Source organism: Neolamprologus multifasciatus, chromosome 8 (genome assembly GCF_963576455.1).
Source record: "Neolamprologus multifasciatus chromosome 8, fNeoMul1.2, whole genome shotgun sequence".
NCBI classification, from domain to species: domain Eukaryota; kingdom Metazoa; phylum Chordata; class Actinopteri; order Cichliformes; family Cichlidae; genus Neolamprologus; species Neolamprologus multifasciatus.
Window position 1 is genome coordinate 18,805,892 of NC_140446.1, and position 15,085 is coordinate 18,820,976.

General features: G+C 38.9%; 1 protein-coding gene and 1 long non-coding RNA gene across 2 annotated transcripts in view; one reads left to right on the forward strand and one right to left on the reverse strand.

Annotated features, from left to right (window-relative positions):
- The window catches only part of LOC146512936 (uncharacterized), a 33,726-nt gene continuing 18,641 nt past the window's right edge, over window positions 1-15,085 (reverse strand). The window contains exon 3 of the long non-coding RNA XR_014875660.1: window positions 1-14,351. This is a non-coding gene — a long non-coding RNA (uncharacterized LOC146512936). The remainder of the gene's footprint in view (window positions 14,352-15,085) is intronic.
- The window catches only part of kcnj12a (potassium inwardly rectifying channel subfamily J member 12a), an 18,013-nt gene continuing 17,272 nt past the window's right edge, over window positions 14,345-15,085 (forward strand). Inside the window, exon 1 of the mRNA XM_085169853.1 lies at window positions 14,345-14,592. The gene's annotated coding sequence lies outside the window, so the exon portion shown is untranslated. The remainder of the gene's footprint in view (window positions 14,593-15,085) is intronic.

The window sequence follows — 15,085 nt, forward strand, 5'->3', positions numbered from 1 at the left end:
ATCACGAAATCCTGAATTTTCTGCATCCAAACTTATCAGGTAAGGCTGAATTATTGTGTTTTCACAGAAAATTTGCCCTTTAAAAACACACTATCAAAAAAGATGAAGTCAATATTCAGCCATGATGAGCTGGTCCTGACTGTTAACAAGAAAAGTAAGAAACTGAGATTCTGGGTCCATCCAACTGTCATGAGCAGCATAGAACATTTCATGGTTTGATCCAGGAGTTGAAGCTGTATCACGGCCACTTTTGTACATATTTCAAATTGTCAGTGGGACAGTTTGAGCTCTTGTTAGGAGAGTTGGGACCGCATCTGAGCGGACAGGAAAATAATTTCAGATTGACATTACTCAAATTGAGCAGTGCCTAGCTCTGTGTCTGAGGTAAAAGAGTGATATCTTACTATTTTCATATCATTGTGCATTCAGTCCCGGCGGGCGATTTGAGTCACTAGTGCACTTGTTGCCAAATGCAGTGATTTAATTGAACTAATTTTATTTTTCTGTTGTGTAAAGGTCTTAAGTAGCAACTATTTAATGGCTCAATTACACTACTGTAAATAAACGGTGGCTGTTGTAGATCAACTGCAAGTAGCAACACAATAATCTCTGGACCACCACTTTTGATTGCAAGTTAACTTTACAGGTCAGTCCGGCTGGGTCAGTCTGCACCGGTGACTGGTTGTTGTATCCTGGTAATACTCCTTTATAAAACCAATGCTGCCAAGCAACAATGTAATTTTGCAGTTAAATCACTACTTTGCAGCAACTTTGTCATTATTGTGGAGAAATGTTTTGAATTTCTTTTTCAGATCTATGAGATTCTGGCAGGACTCTGAAACTACTGGTTAATACGAATTTCTGTTTATGTAGGTGGCAAAAGATTTAGAACAGATTCACGATTTTTGACGATTTATTCCAGTCGATGGCCGTATAGATTGCAGATTGAAGGTAATTGCCAACTTAAACACATTCAATCACAAACTGATACCACAATGATAGCATTGACTCCACTTAATTGCCATCTTGATGCATTCAAGTCACTATGAAGATGGCAACTGGCTCCACAGATCTGGGCCTCGTTTTTGAAAGAACCATTTCAAAGATAGTAACTTGCATTTGCACATGGTTGCAATATATGTATATATGTGTATATATGTGTATGTGTGTGTTATTCAGCTCCAAATATTATTCAGCATGCTGTGATTTGCTGAACAACAATAATAATATTTCAAAATGCCAGTTTTGTTTTGTTTTGATTTTTTTGCTTAAGTGCCACATTGAATACTGAGTCAGAAAAATGACATATACTCAACACAGGAACAAAACTTCCTAAACAGTGAGAATGTTTTCTTATGGGATCAATATTTCATGAGCATACACCTAGTCTCAAGTAATGTGTGTGTTTGTAGTTCAAAACGAGTGATTGATATGAATCAGTGTACCTGATAAATCTGTATCTCAACATTACGTGATTCCCATAACTAAAATGAGGGCTGGCTTTCACACAGCCTCGGTCTATTTCTCACTTCGATCCACACGCCCACAGTGAGAGCTGTTAAAGAGGGATAGCAACTAAAAAAGACTAATCTCTCACCAAAGCCAAAGTGAATCCCTGTGTCTTATCCCAGGTCAGTGATACGCAAATACACATTCTTATTAGTTACGTATGCTACTCTACCAGATTGTCGCTAAAGATTTAAAAGTGCTGGTGAACTTCACTCACTTCAACAATAGCAATCCAAAAAAAAAAGAAATTGCTGAATATCATTCCCTTCCCTTGCCAACCCTTTAAATCCAGCCTCTCTCAAGGGAACAAAGGGAGAAATGTTTGGCCTTTGGAGCCAGTGAGCGGGGCCATTGAGCGCCTTGCTGGAGGATCGGATGCAGTGAATTAGCGTAAAGCCTCAGCGGAGAATAAAGCTGACGCAACGACACTGCCGTGGCCTAGCGATCAGCTACTGCCATGCAACACTGAACCTAACCTGAAAAGCTCCAAAGTTGAGAACAATTGGTATTACCACACCAACACCAAGGGATATATATGGGTGTGAATATTGTTGAACTGTACTCCTGTCCTTATCTACTCTAAAACGGACAATTAGGAAGAGCAAACATTGATTTGCAAAAACAATCTGAATCCACAGAGCTGAGATAATTAAATAGTTGGTGAAAAAGTGAAAGGTGTTAATCTGTTGATTTTTTAATTAACTGAAAAGACATCTTTTGCTTCTCCACACCTGTGCAAAAAACAGCTGACTGAAACACAGCTCTATTGCTATGAGGCAGGCTAACATGCTGCCCTGGCATGTGGGAACAATAAGCAATGGCAGCATTTAGGATTATTGTTAAATTAATCTTTACTTCAGGAGCTTAGGCTCCAGAGTCACCTGAATTGGGTAAAAGATGAATGGAGGAAATTTTGCTATCACATAATCCTGACTGCCAAACAATTTGGGAAAATAAAAGAAACAAAAGTAAAATGCAATGATCTGCAATGATCTCATATCAAATGTTCAAACTCAGAAACATTCATTATTTCATTAAAATATTGGCTCATTTTGAATTTGATCACAGCAACTCGTCTCAGCAAAGTTGGGCGGAAAAGAGGCTGGGAAGAAAGCGGCAATAAAAAGAAGGAACATTTTGCAACTAATTCATTTAATTGGCAACAGGTCAGTAACAGAGTGGCTATAAAAATGCTTTGGTGAAATTCTTGAGGGGTAGAGTTTCTCCGAAGCAAAGATGGAAAGAGGTTCGCAAGAACTGCATCTATTAATTGTGAACCAACTCAGAATAATGTTCCTCAACATAAAATTGCAAAGACTTTGAATACCTCATCATCTACGGTACATAATATCATCAGAAGATTCAGAGAATCCGGAGAAATTTCTGTGAGGGACTACACTAAAAACAGACATGAAAATCACCCCATGTTCTCAGGAAAACATCCGGAAATTACTAATTTTTTTTACTGTACCAGTTCACTGTGCCATCCACAAATGCAGGTTAAAAAATTGGCACAAATAGGAAGCCAGATGTTAAGATTATTTGGAAAACATGGACACTGCATCTCCGGGACTAAAGAGGAAAGGATCATCTGTTTCCTTTAGAGTTCAAACCTCTGTGGCTGTGTTAGTGACTATGAAATTAACAGCTCTGTCATCTATCAGAACACAAACGGGTAACTGACTGCATTCACCATTTTGAGTCTGTTTGGTGTATTTAAGGACATCATGACTTCCTTAATAAATAAACTATGATGGCAGAAAGTCATCCAAGTCTGAAATTCTTGGTGTCTGCACACCAGTATATGTAGTTTTCAAAATCCCCAAGGTGCAGCTGGACAAACAACATACCGCCCCAAAAAAGCCTCTCTAAGTTAATGTTTTTAAAAATTAGCATAGCATAGTACATGGTCCTGGCACATCCTCTTCACTCTCAACTCTAATGTGTAAAGCTGAGCTTCTTAACCCAGTCTTATGAATGGTATCTTGCAGTATTCTCCAAAAAGGCCCCGAGCTAGAGGGGCAAATGGCATCTCACCATATGCCTGCAAAAATCTACCATATGCCCCACTGGTTAATTCATTTTTCCAAGGCCACAGGCCTCTATTGCATCACCTCAACATACCAGTCAAACAACACACTTGAATATTTGTTCAACCTCCTGTTCCGCATGACATTTAAGTTTTCCAATTATATCTATAACTTCCAAAAGCTCTTTGTTATTTAGCATTAATCTACTGTCTCTTATGTCTATTCTGGTGACATTACAGATGAGTGTGTAGGTGTGAAAGCACATAAGTGCTTAAGGAGCATGGTCCTCCTGAGTGTATGTTGATGGAATGAGGGAGAAAGTAAAGTAGACAGTATGAGCGAGAAGGCAAAGACAAAGTCTGCGATGCTTAGTGATGAGCATCTATGATGCTGCTGAGAAAAAAAGGTCAGCTGCTGGTAAATTTAGGGTAAAATTCGAGCCTCGCTGGGCTCCGCTGTGTAGCATCGACAGATGGAGGGTGGGCTCCCAAGGAGCTAGACCTGCTACAAATATGTGCACACAGTCTCTATATGCATGTAAACGCATAAATGCAACCATTAAAGAAGCTGCACATGCAGAACAAGACAGCGGTATAAAGATCTTACCTTCATTCTCCTCTATCTCCATGTACTACATGATAGTATGAGATCTGGTTTTTGGTCTAGTATCACTTGGTTTCATTCAGTTCTGAAATCATGTCTAATTCTTTGGACCAACTCTTAACTGTCCAGTCACATCGCTGCTCCAAAAACAAGATTGGAGAAGCAAAAAATAAAAAATTGTGTGAACATACCCTGTAGCTCTGATGAGGTCACAATTTATCTGCTGAGTACTTATTCTTAATATTAGCTAACCCACAAGAAAATGCAAGGGATTATTTGATTTTACTGTGAAGAAACCATCTCTAATATATAAACATCACAAAGACAGAACCAAGAGCCCCTGAAGACATAATCAGTTCTGCAAAAGAGAGAGGCTGAACTTGTGTCATGTCCACATGTGTCATAATTAATTTTGCCATCTCTTATCCAACATTACATCATTAAGTGGGAACACTGCTTTAGCTGCACTAAAGCTAAGGGTGGCTTACATAAAAAACAGTCATTAAGTGTTTTATGTGGATAAATTAAGAGGACCTGAATGTCCTAAATCCTGAAACGAATGAACAAGGAAAAATCTTGCTCTGCACTCATCTGGTTTATAACGGGATTCGCATTAGCATTTTTCCACAAATCAACAAGCATTCCCAGCTGTCGTTGTAGATGCTTATTTACCCGAGATGCCAGGTGTTGAATGTGTCACAGCTAATAATGCTGAATTTGTCTATTTCGTAGTATCGGTAACTTAGATTTGAAAAAAATCATGGTGTTCAAAATTTTCAGAATGACAGCTCCTGTCACATCTCCTTCCTCCAGAATCTATGGCAGTGCATTCAATAAGCTGACAGCATGCTGGACACAAGATTTCAGCCATGTGACAAGTCCGTTCTATTCAGTATTTGTTCTGACCACCTTTATTCTTCAACACAACCTGAACTCTGGCACTCAATGCTCTTCATTGGATGTTGGCAGCCTCTGTTCTCTGTTAAGTTAAGATGATCCCATTCTGCTTCAGTAATGTTGAGGTCCAGGCTCTGAGGAGACCAATCCATGACTGATAGTGTACCACTGCAAGTTATTAAATTCAGGTCTTGGTATGGCTTTTATTGCATTTTTAGTGTGTTTGTAAGGATTAGGATCATTGTTGTGCTGAAAAAATCCTTGTAAATCAGGTGTCTTCTAGTTGGCACTGTGGTCTAGTGGTCTAGTGGACCAAACTTTGATAATACTTTTCTGCATTCATTATTTTGTCAAGCTCCGACAGAACTGGATGAAATACAGCCCCAAACCATGAAGGGAGCCTCCACTGTGTTTTACACAGATTATGATTGTAGGCACTCATTAGTCTACTTTTATTCTACATTACCCGACCTTCTCTGGATACAGAGTTCTTGTGTAATGTGGCATACCTCAGCCTTTTCTCCTTGTTTCCCTTCCCTAAGAATGGGAAGTCTTGACATGGGAAGCCCCGCTCTTCCACTGAGACCATTTCTGATGAGGCTTCAGTGAACAGCAGAAAGATCAACTGGAGACTTAGGTACATCTTTCAGGCTCTGTGTCAGGTCTTTGTTGGGGAGTTTTTCTGTTTCTTGCTGACATAACTTTCTGAGAGAGTTCATCTGCTGTAGATAATTTTTCCAATTAAAATATTTTATGCTTGTTAACTTATGTTAGTAACAAAGTGTCTAAAACATTTAAAACTGATTATTTTCTAAGTTGTCTAATACGCATAGACACAACACTGTTTAATCCCTTGAGTTAGGTACCTTTCTATGCTTGAATGATTCATAGGTCAGTGTTAAGTGGCTTAACAAATGAAAAGCGTTCCTCTGAAAATGATCAGCTACAAGGCCTGGACTGAAAGTGAGTAATAAACAGCCAAAGAAAAACATTCAAAGGCCTTCAAAAGACAACTGTTACTGAAGACCACTTTTAAAAAATGGCATAAAGGCTTAACTCCCTGGAACCAAAATATGGAGGATTTATAATTCAAATGTGATTGGATTAAAAATGTGGGAGCTAATTAGCTATGGCTACCTACTATCTTATGATCTTGTCATTAATATAATCAAACTCACTTCCAGTGACCCACCCTAGATAATCTTGGTTGCTATAAATATGGGACTACTGTGCTCGTATGATTTTAAATGTGTTGCGGTGCTGTATTTCCATCTGATTGAGTCTCTTACTAAAGTTGACATACTAAAGTCTCTTGTATTAGGAAGGAAATAGTGTAGAAAAGCACATGTACTTCAAAACGATGTTATGAGTTTTTGAGTAAATATACTCGCACCAATGCGAAAGGAGTTGAGAGCTTTCGATCACCACAGGGATGTTGTGTCACTTGGGCTAAAGCTGAGGTCAGGGTCAGCCAAGGGAGGGGTGGCTGTGGGGACACTGGATCCTGAGCTGATTAATTTCTCACCCCCAGGGTATCAGTGGAAAATCAGACAGGTGCTTTTCTTAGGTGAGGACACAGGGAACCATAGACACCCGACTTTCACCCCCAGCACTGCACATTAGATAATGAAAGTCTCGTGAAAAGCAAGCAGACAAGTTCCAGGGCTGTACACGAAGACTTTCAGCCAATCAGAGCAAGTAATTTATCAGGAGAATGACTCTGCTGTCAGCTATTAATGATAGCATTTCTAATTTTTAATGCAACATTTCAAACAGCAACAGGGATACTTTTTTCTTTTATATTTTAAATACTTTTCAGAATTTGTCCTTTTTCATTTCTATTTGAGCAACAAGGTTAAATCTGTACTTCAACTTTTAAAAGGATTTGTAACACAAGAATCTGTGTTTCTATCAAACTGACTAATGCATATACTTTTGCCACCACTGAGTGTTGTTGTAATATTTGTCATCAATGAGGATACTGCACTGAACTGTTTAATGAACAATGTCTTGCTCGAGGTCTTTTTGTTGCAGTTACCCATGGGACATTTAAAGACAAAGAGTTATGATTTTTAATAATCTTAACTAAAAGTATTAGGTGCTAATCAGCTGTTAATGGGTTACTTTATTCATACTTTCCTCAATCATATATCTAAATATGCTTTCGTGTCACAAAAAAATGTTATTATAAAGTCACAGATTTAAATGAAAGTCAAATAGGCTTCTGTAGAAGAAAAACAGAAGAAAATGTTTCAGTGATGAACGATGGCAGGACTCTTTCACCTCCAGCCAATTAAACGCTGAAGAATATTGAAGAGGCAGCCATATCTTTATCGACATTTGCCATAAAGAAAAGAATTTATATGAGAACATAGAGAAGGTTAAAGACTAGGTGAAAAACTACTCATAACAGCAAAAGGAAGAAGGCCAGATTAACAGAGCAGTTCTGAAATGTCATTCTTTTAACACATGAAAATAAGATCATACCTGTACCAAAATAACAGGTAGGAACAAGCATGGAGAATTCTTGAAATGGTTCATGATGAAATATTAATTAAAGGTGAAGGTTTTCACTTCAATCCCATACTGATTGTTTGATTTACAATCAACTGTGGTGGTGTACAGAGGCAGAACTACAGGAGATGTTTCTTTGTCCAAAACATTATGGAGAATGCTCCAAACCCATGGCATCCAAACATGATTAATGTTTAAATGATGATGATAATTTGTTGTTTTGCTGTGTTTTTTCAAATTCAAAGAATCCAAATGAAAAGAGGGTCAAACCAAAAAAACCCTCAAATAAAACAGGATTTTTGTTTGCTTTTTACATAGCTTTAACAGAAAGCTAAGCCAAGAAAATCTAGATAAACAAAACAAAAGAAGCCACACATTCTGAAACCTAGAGGGGTAAACAAAGGAGCCAAAAAACAGCAACCACTCAGTGTAACACACGTCCTCACTAGCATGAGAACCTTACAGCACTGCTAGAGCCAGCCCACTGAGGCTGCACACCTTGTCTCCACAGCCTTTATACTGCAGTGTTGATTGCTGAGTGGAGCCAGCTGTACACTGGCTCCATAGGGGAAAGGGGCGGGACCCAAGTCATCGGAGAGAGTAACACTACACATGCATATACACACCACTACTGCGCACAACACCCTGCATAACAATATGTGTAAGTTCTCAACATTCAGTGTATTTTTTTTTTTTACTCAACTCCTTGAAATAAAGCTGAAAATCTCTAATAACATCTTGATGGTTTCTTTTTAAATCAGTTGTAGTGTTCGTGTGAAGTGGAAATAAATTCTACAGCTTCAGTGAGTGTACAAATATTTCCAGCCCTAACTGCACAATTTTAATAAACGCATCTTAGACATTCAGAACTGTTGCTTGTTGTTCTTTTGTTACCTAATTACTAAGTCGAAGCAGCAGATACACTGTATAAGTGGAGGTCAATTCTTAGCGTAGGATAAGAGGCACATTATTGAAGGTGTTCTTCAGATTAAATCTCCATCATTGTTCATTTCCTGAGCTTGATGTAGCACCTGCCACATGGAGTAAGGCGTGGAGACAGAGAAATGTTAAGTGCAGATGAAGAAATCATTATGTAAAAGCATTAATAGTGTCTGTCCTCACATTAAATCATAGCTCTTGTGACAGTGGAGGTACTGTGGAAGACACTATTGTTGAGTTTTTGTGTCTTGGACATATGTGTGCCATAAGAGAAAAACTTTGCTTAATAGGAACGACAGGAATTTCTAACAAGACTGAATGTAACAGTGGAGATTTTAATGTATGTCATGTTTTACTTTAATTTTTGAAACAATTGATGCTCAAGTAATCTGTATTAACCAATATCTCAGGCTCTATATGCTCCAAATGCTCACTTTTATATAGTTCCTTCTACTCTATGACATCAGTGAGGCAGGATATTCTTAATGTGGGCATCTTAGGCACAGAGCTCTGACTGTGAGCATGTGCAGCAGCCCCACCTACCTGCTGTTTAACCCTTCTGATTATGAGATACAGCCAATCAGAAGGTCACCTTACAGGGAAAAGAGGTAAAACAACTTGATTTAGCGGGAGGATGATTTCACCAAGCCTCAGTGTAAGGTGTATAAAATATAGTCTTAACTGTGAATCATGCACAGCTAGGAATGCAACAGTCACTGAAATAATAATTGGTTACAACCAAGGTATGCAGAAGAGCATCTCTGAATGTACAACTTATTCAAACCCTGAAGCAGATGCAGAGGCTACAGCAGTAAGATCACACCAAGGACCACTCCTGTCAGCGAAAATGAGTAAGTTGAGCCTACAGCTTGCATGTGCTCACCAAAATCCATCCAAAATCCAAAAGTGTTTCCTGGTCTGATGAATCTGGATGTGAGGGTCAGAATTTTGTGTAAACATCATAAACACTTGGTTTCATCCAGCCTTGTATTAACAGTCAGGTTGGTGGTTGTAGTGGTGAAATGATGTGGGGGATATTTTTTTTGGCCAAATTTGGGGCTCTTAGTATGAGCTAAGTATCATTTAAACACCACATCCTATTTGAGTAGTGTTGCTGATCATGTCCATGCCTTAATGACCACAGTGTACTATCTTCTGATGGCTGCTACCTGCTGGATAACACACCATGTTACAAAGCTCAAATCATCTCACATGCTCTCCAGAGTCACTAAATCTCAATCCCATAAAGCACATATAGACCAGATACTCTGAGAAATGTTTCCAGCACCTTAAATTTATACCATGAAGAATTAGGGCAGTTCTCAGGGCAAAATGGGGTCCACCGTTGTAATAGCAGGGTGTAAAGTGGCAGATGTGAGTCTATATGTATAAATAGCATTTTACTTCTTGAAAAAAAAAATCCCTACCTGTAAGTGGACACCAGAAATGATGATCTACGTAAAAGCACCAATTATGTTCTGCAACAATTGCCCCAAAAATGAAAGAACGGCAAAAAGAATTAAGGCTTCAAAATCCTTACGTGTAAATGTAAAACGTTATTTCCACACTGTCCAAGAGTGAATCAACCCCCAACAAGTATGCACCATCACCAACCAGCTGGGCCCAAGAACAAGAAGGACTTTTCACAACTACTGCAGCCAGTGTGAGTACAGTAATATCACATTCTTAATCCCTGCTGACATGAAACGAAGTTGCAAAAATGAAATGAACAGGAATGGCTCCAAAGCCTGAAATAGCTGAAACAGACAGGAGTCTCAGAGAATAATGTAATTGGGCTGCTTAGTGACAAAGCTGTGGAAGAAGGAAGAGAAGGAAGGGGGGAGTTCAGAGCTTTTCTGGGTTTCCGCTGCATAAAGAAGCATTAACGATGGAAAAATTTGTTAAGATAAGGGGTAAAGAGGCATAGCAAGGTTGAATTTGTTTACGATTTCTAATAACATGCAGTAAGTGTGACAGAATGCAGGACTTTAATATTTTGTAAAAATGCATAAATAAAGCCTTAAATGATTTTTTTTTAAAGTAAATCAGACAAAAATAGAATTGATTTCATTAAATCCATGCATTTTACATCAATAACACATTCCTATATATTCATCTTTGTGTGTCAAAACCCTTTTGATGATATTCCTTGATTATGATGGAGAGAGATTGAGCTGTCAGCAGCAATAATTCAACAGAGCTCCTGTGCGGTGTCTGCCCTGGGCAAGTGTCATTGGGGAAAAAAATGAAAATGCCACAATCACTATCACCAGAATGATTGTGAAAAGTTTATTCTTAGGGCCTGTCTGATTAATGCAAATTACACAGTGCTGCACACGCCTGGAAAAACTAGAGGGACCACGTTACCACGAAGTCTTCACTTTCTGTGCTTAGCCATTGTTTTAATAATTAACAAGCTCTCGCTTCCAGGTTTTACCGGAAATCTGTGGCACAGTGGAGTTAGACTGTTTTTATAAGGGGGACCCTCACTCTTATTATTTGCTTATGCAGGCATGACTTACATGTAGAAGTGCATTAGATGACGTCATATAAGTCATGAAAATGTTTGCCTTTTTCCTGTTTTTTAATGATTCTCACACCTATGTTTCAGATCAGCAAAGACAAATAAAAACAAGGTTTTTGAGTGGCCCAGTCTGGACTTCCTATTGAGCTGCATCGACATGACCCTAAACAAGCTGTTCATACTGGAAAATCCTCCAACATCACAACTCTGCAAAGAAGAGTGGGCCAAAATTCCTTCATAGTCATTTTAAAGACTCATTAGATTAACTCACTTAATGGGTGGATGATCAGTGATTGAATGTAGTCGCCAGTTACTTTTTCAGATAGGGCCTGATGAGTTTATGTAGCTTTTTTCCTTGTAATAAATGAAATCATCATTTAAAAATGGCATTTTTCATTTTTATTTTCTACTACTGGGGTCACCAAAATTAAGATTACATTTCCTGGTGAATTTCAAAAGAAGTCCCACAATTAATTTTAGGTCCTCTTTTATTTCTTATTTTTATAGACAATAATTGTAAGAATAAGTTTACAGTTAAAGTGCACCTTTATGTCGACGAGTCAATATTCTACTGGTATTCATATCCTATAACAGAAATGAGAAAAATCACCTTACAAATACTTTGGTATGTGGGTGGATTAAATTTTCCTTTAAGCTAAATATTTAGCACTGACGTTTAAACTGGAATTTTTTATTATTAAAATAGGGCCTTTTTTAAATTAGCAGTCAGAGAAACGCTTGTATAGGCTACATTTGTTTATGTTCTTGATTATGGTGACATTATTTATGCACATGCTGGCTCTTGCACATTTCATTTTCTAGACACTGTGTATCACAGTTCTTTATGTTTTATATCATTTTATATCATCATTGTCCAGTACACATGACTGTGTACATTATGAGTGTCAGGAGACAACAGTATTAGTATATTTTTATACTGGGCATATGCCTTTGTTATCTGCTAACTGCTATGATTTTTGCTGTTCTACATGGTTTCTCTTATGAACATGGTGGAGCAGGCTCACTCATTTTGTACCCTGGTGATGGAATAACCTTCAGGCTTTGATTCCATGAGAATGAGATTGCTATTCATATGTTGGACTTTGCATTCTGTGGTCTTTTATTTGTTTATTTTATTTTTCCTTGTTTGCCACGTGTCCACTGATGTTACACTGGACTTTATCATTTTTGTAACCTTGTAATGATGCACTTTCTTGTCCAAGATTTCCTTGGAATAATGATTTTAATTTCAAGGGACTTCCTGGTTAAATAAAGATTACATTGAAAAACATGGTGTGAAATAGTACAGATTTAACAAACACAGATAAATAATAACAACTAATCTGCTGTGGTGACACCTAAAGGGAACAGCTGATAGAGGAAGAAAAAAAGAAGACTAATTTTTCCATAGCCAAAGCTGAAGCTTTTGTTGACTCTGCTCACGCTTCATCTCTCTTTTGCTTCATTTCATATCTTTTTGGTCTGATAATATTGAAAGTGTATTACACCTGTAGCCATGGAAGCACGAGTGATCCCACTCAGCGATCTCCCTGGGAGGCAAAACCCTCTCATTTAGACAGAGACATGGATATGTGAGCAGCCACCTGTGATTATGGTGTGGTTACATAACGAGGTTTACAGTCTAGATGTGTGAACTGTGTGATCTACTGTTCTCGAAGCTTGCATCGCCACGGCCTTACATTATGCAGGAACCAGTACAGTACCTGTTGCTGACACAGACTGAGAGGCCCCTTAAAAGGATTCTTTGAGCTCCATTAGTTGACGTCCTCAGCAAAACACAATAGGCTGGTGATGATCACACACAGGCTATTGCAAATCACCCTCAGAAGTCTGAAATCAGAGGCTGCCAGGGAGAAAGAATAAGAGCGTAGAGAGAGAAAGGGAAAAAGAGAGAGAGAAAGACAGAGAGAGGGAGGGTTCCTGCACTGATGAATCATTAGTGATAAAGCTAGGGCTGAGCCAGTATGGCTGTATTTAGAAACTTCTCACTCTTTCAGCCCCCTCTCTTACTAATTGTCATCTCTTTTAGCGTTTGACTGATGACAGGCTCTCTGAGAAGATGTGAGAAAAGGGGAGCAGACACACAGCTCTGAGGGTAATGTCACAGTTTTGAAGCTGTCAAGGGTAACGGTAAAGTACTCCACATTGGTGATGACTGAGAAAAAAGCTGCAGCTTGTTCTCCAAAAAACAACTTAAGGCAAAAACCAGGGACACTGGAGAGTGTTGCAGGCACGGTGACGCACCAAAACAAATAGACTTGTGAGTTTACTGTGTTTTCCTGGAGGAGGTTATTTGGAAAACGCTGTTTCAGTATATGGTGAGAGGAACTGGGCAATAGTGATTGTCATCTCTCTAATATTTAAAAGCTTCACACACACACACACATCCTGTGGTCAGATGTGTTTGATTAGTTGTTGGTGACAAGTGTGAAAGGCATCTCCCTTCCCTGAGACACAGCACCCAGCAGCATGATATTTTGAACCCATGGAGCCTTTCGTTCGTGGAATTGGCTACCACAGGGTCAAAAAGACACATTATCATTTTGCCCTGGTCACGTCAATATTCTCACCTGAACCTGAAATACATGACAGAGTAACCTCAATTACTTTTTAAATATAGGATCACATTCATCTACAGAGTAAAAACTGAACAAATGGTCCTCAGAAAGGTGGTGAATTAAGAGCTATTCATCTACTTTTGATTAACTATGTCTGATGGTCTGCGTGTGTTTTCTGAATGATACGTCTGTGCATCAAGTTGCTGTCAACTGGTAGTACCATGATGTGAGAGGGAGGGAGGAAGACAACAAGAGAGAGACAGAGAAAAAAAGAGAATAGGGAAGGAGAAGAGAGAGAGAGAGAGAGAGAGAGAGAGAGAGAGAGAGAGAGAGAGGGAGGGAGGGAGGGAGGGAGGCTGCAAATGGCAGCTTCTGTGACACCACAGGAAGGAGGGAGGGAGAGGGAGAGTGAGAAAGAAACAGTCAGAGGGAGAGAGTGTGTGCGCGAGAGAGGGAACAGCAGTCCAACCAGATCAGATTGCAAAAGATTGATAGAGAGAGCTGTTCTGTTAATAAGTAGTTTTATGGAAAATATGACAGGCACACTAAATACAAATAAAAATTAAGGATGAACACCAGCTGAAGACAATGCCTCTGAAGATGGAGATACAAAAACCTGAATTTTCACTTGGATAGTTCTCGTTTTGCACCTGTTCTGCAAGTCCAGTGCTGACTGAGTAACGGCTGCTTGGGCCAAGGTTTCTGGTGCGATTCAGCCTCGTCAGAGCTCCGCTTTACCTGCGCTCGCAAAAGCACCTGAAAACGACAGAGAGAGAAAGAGAGAGAGAAATCAAAGAAGGATGAAGAAATTCAAAAGAAGCCTTATCCTTTTGCTGAAGACGAAGGAGTGGTTTTCTTCAGTATTAGATTAGCAACAAAGAAGGAGGAGTTGTAGTGGCAGATGGAGAGAATGCTTCAGTTTGGTTAACAGGGATACTGGGAGAGAAGATACCATCTTTTAGTTCTGCAACCTGGTGTAGGACAAGTAATCATAAAGGTAAGATATGGAGAGAAAACTTTAAGCTGAACTTGGGGCCTGAATCTATTGTCGTTCTGTGTCAAATATCATTGCTCTGTGGCAGTGGAAACTGCAATTTCTACTTTTAAGAATTCCCAACAGAACCAACCAGTCATTCTGCTGAAATTCAATCAGAATAATCTGAAGTATTTGTTAAAAATCCTTGAATTAGACTAAACCAAAGTCATGTGCATCTTTTCAAGCATGGACATGTCCCCACGAACCCAGAACTCTCAATATGAGCAATGCCACGCAATGATACCTGACCTGATAAGTGTAAGCACCATAAATTGAACTAGTAGTTTAATTGTGTCCTGTAAAATCCACTGAGCAGGTACTGTGTTATAGAGTATAGCTTAAATTAAGCACAAATTAACATAAATATAGTATTATAGTTTGTGTGGATTTTTCCACCAGAAACCTTTCATGCATGCAGGGTTAATTAATTTAATTATGGCATCAGATTCTGGCC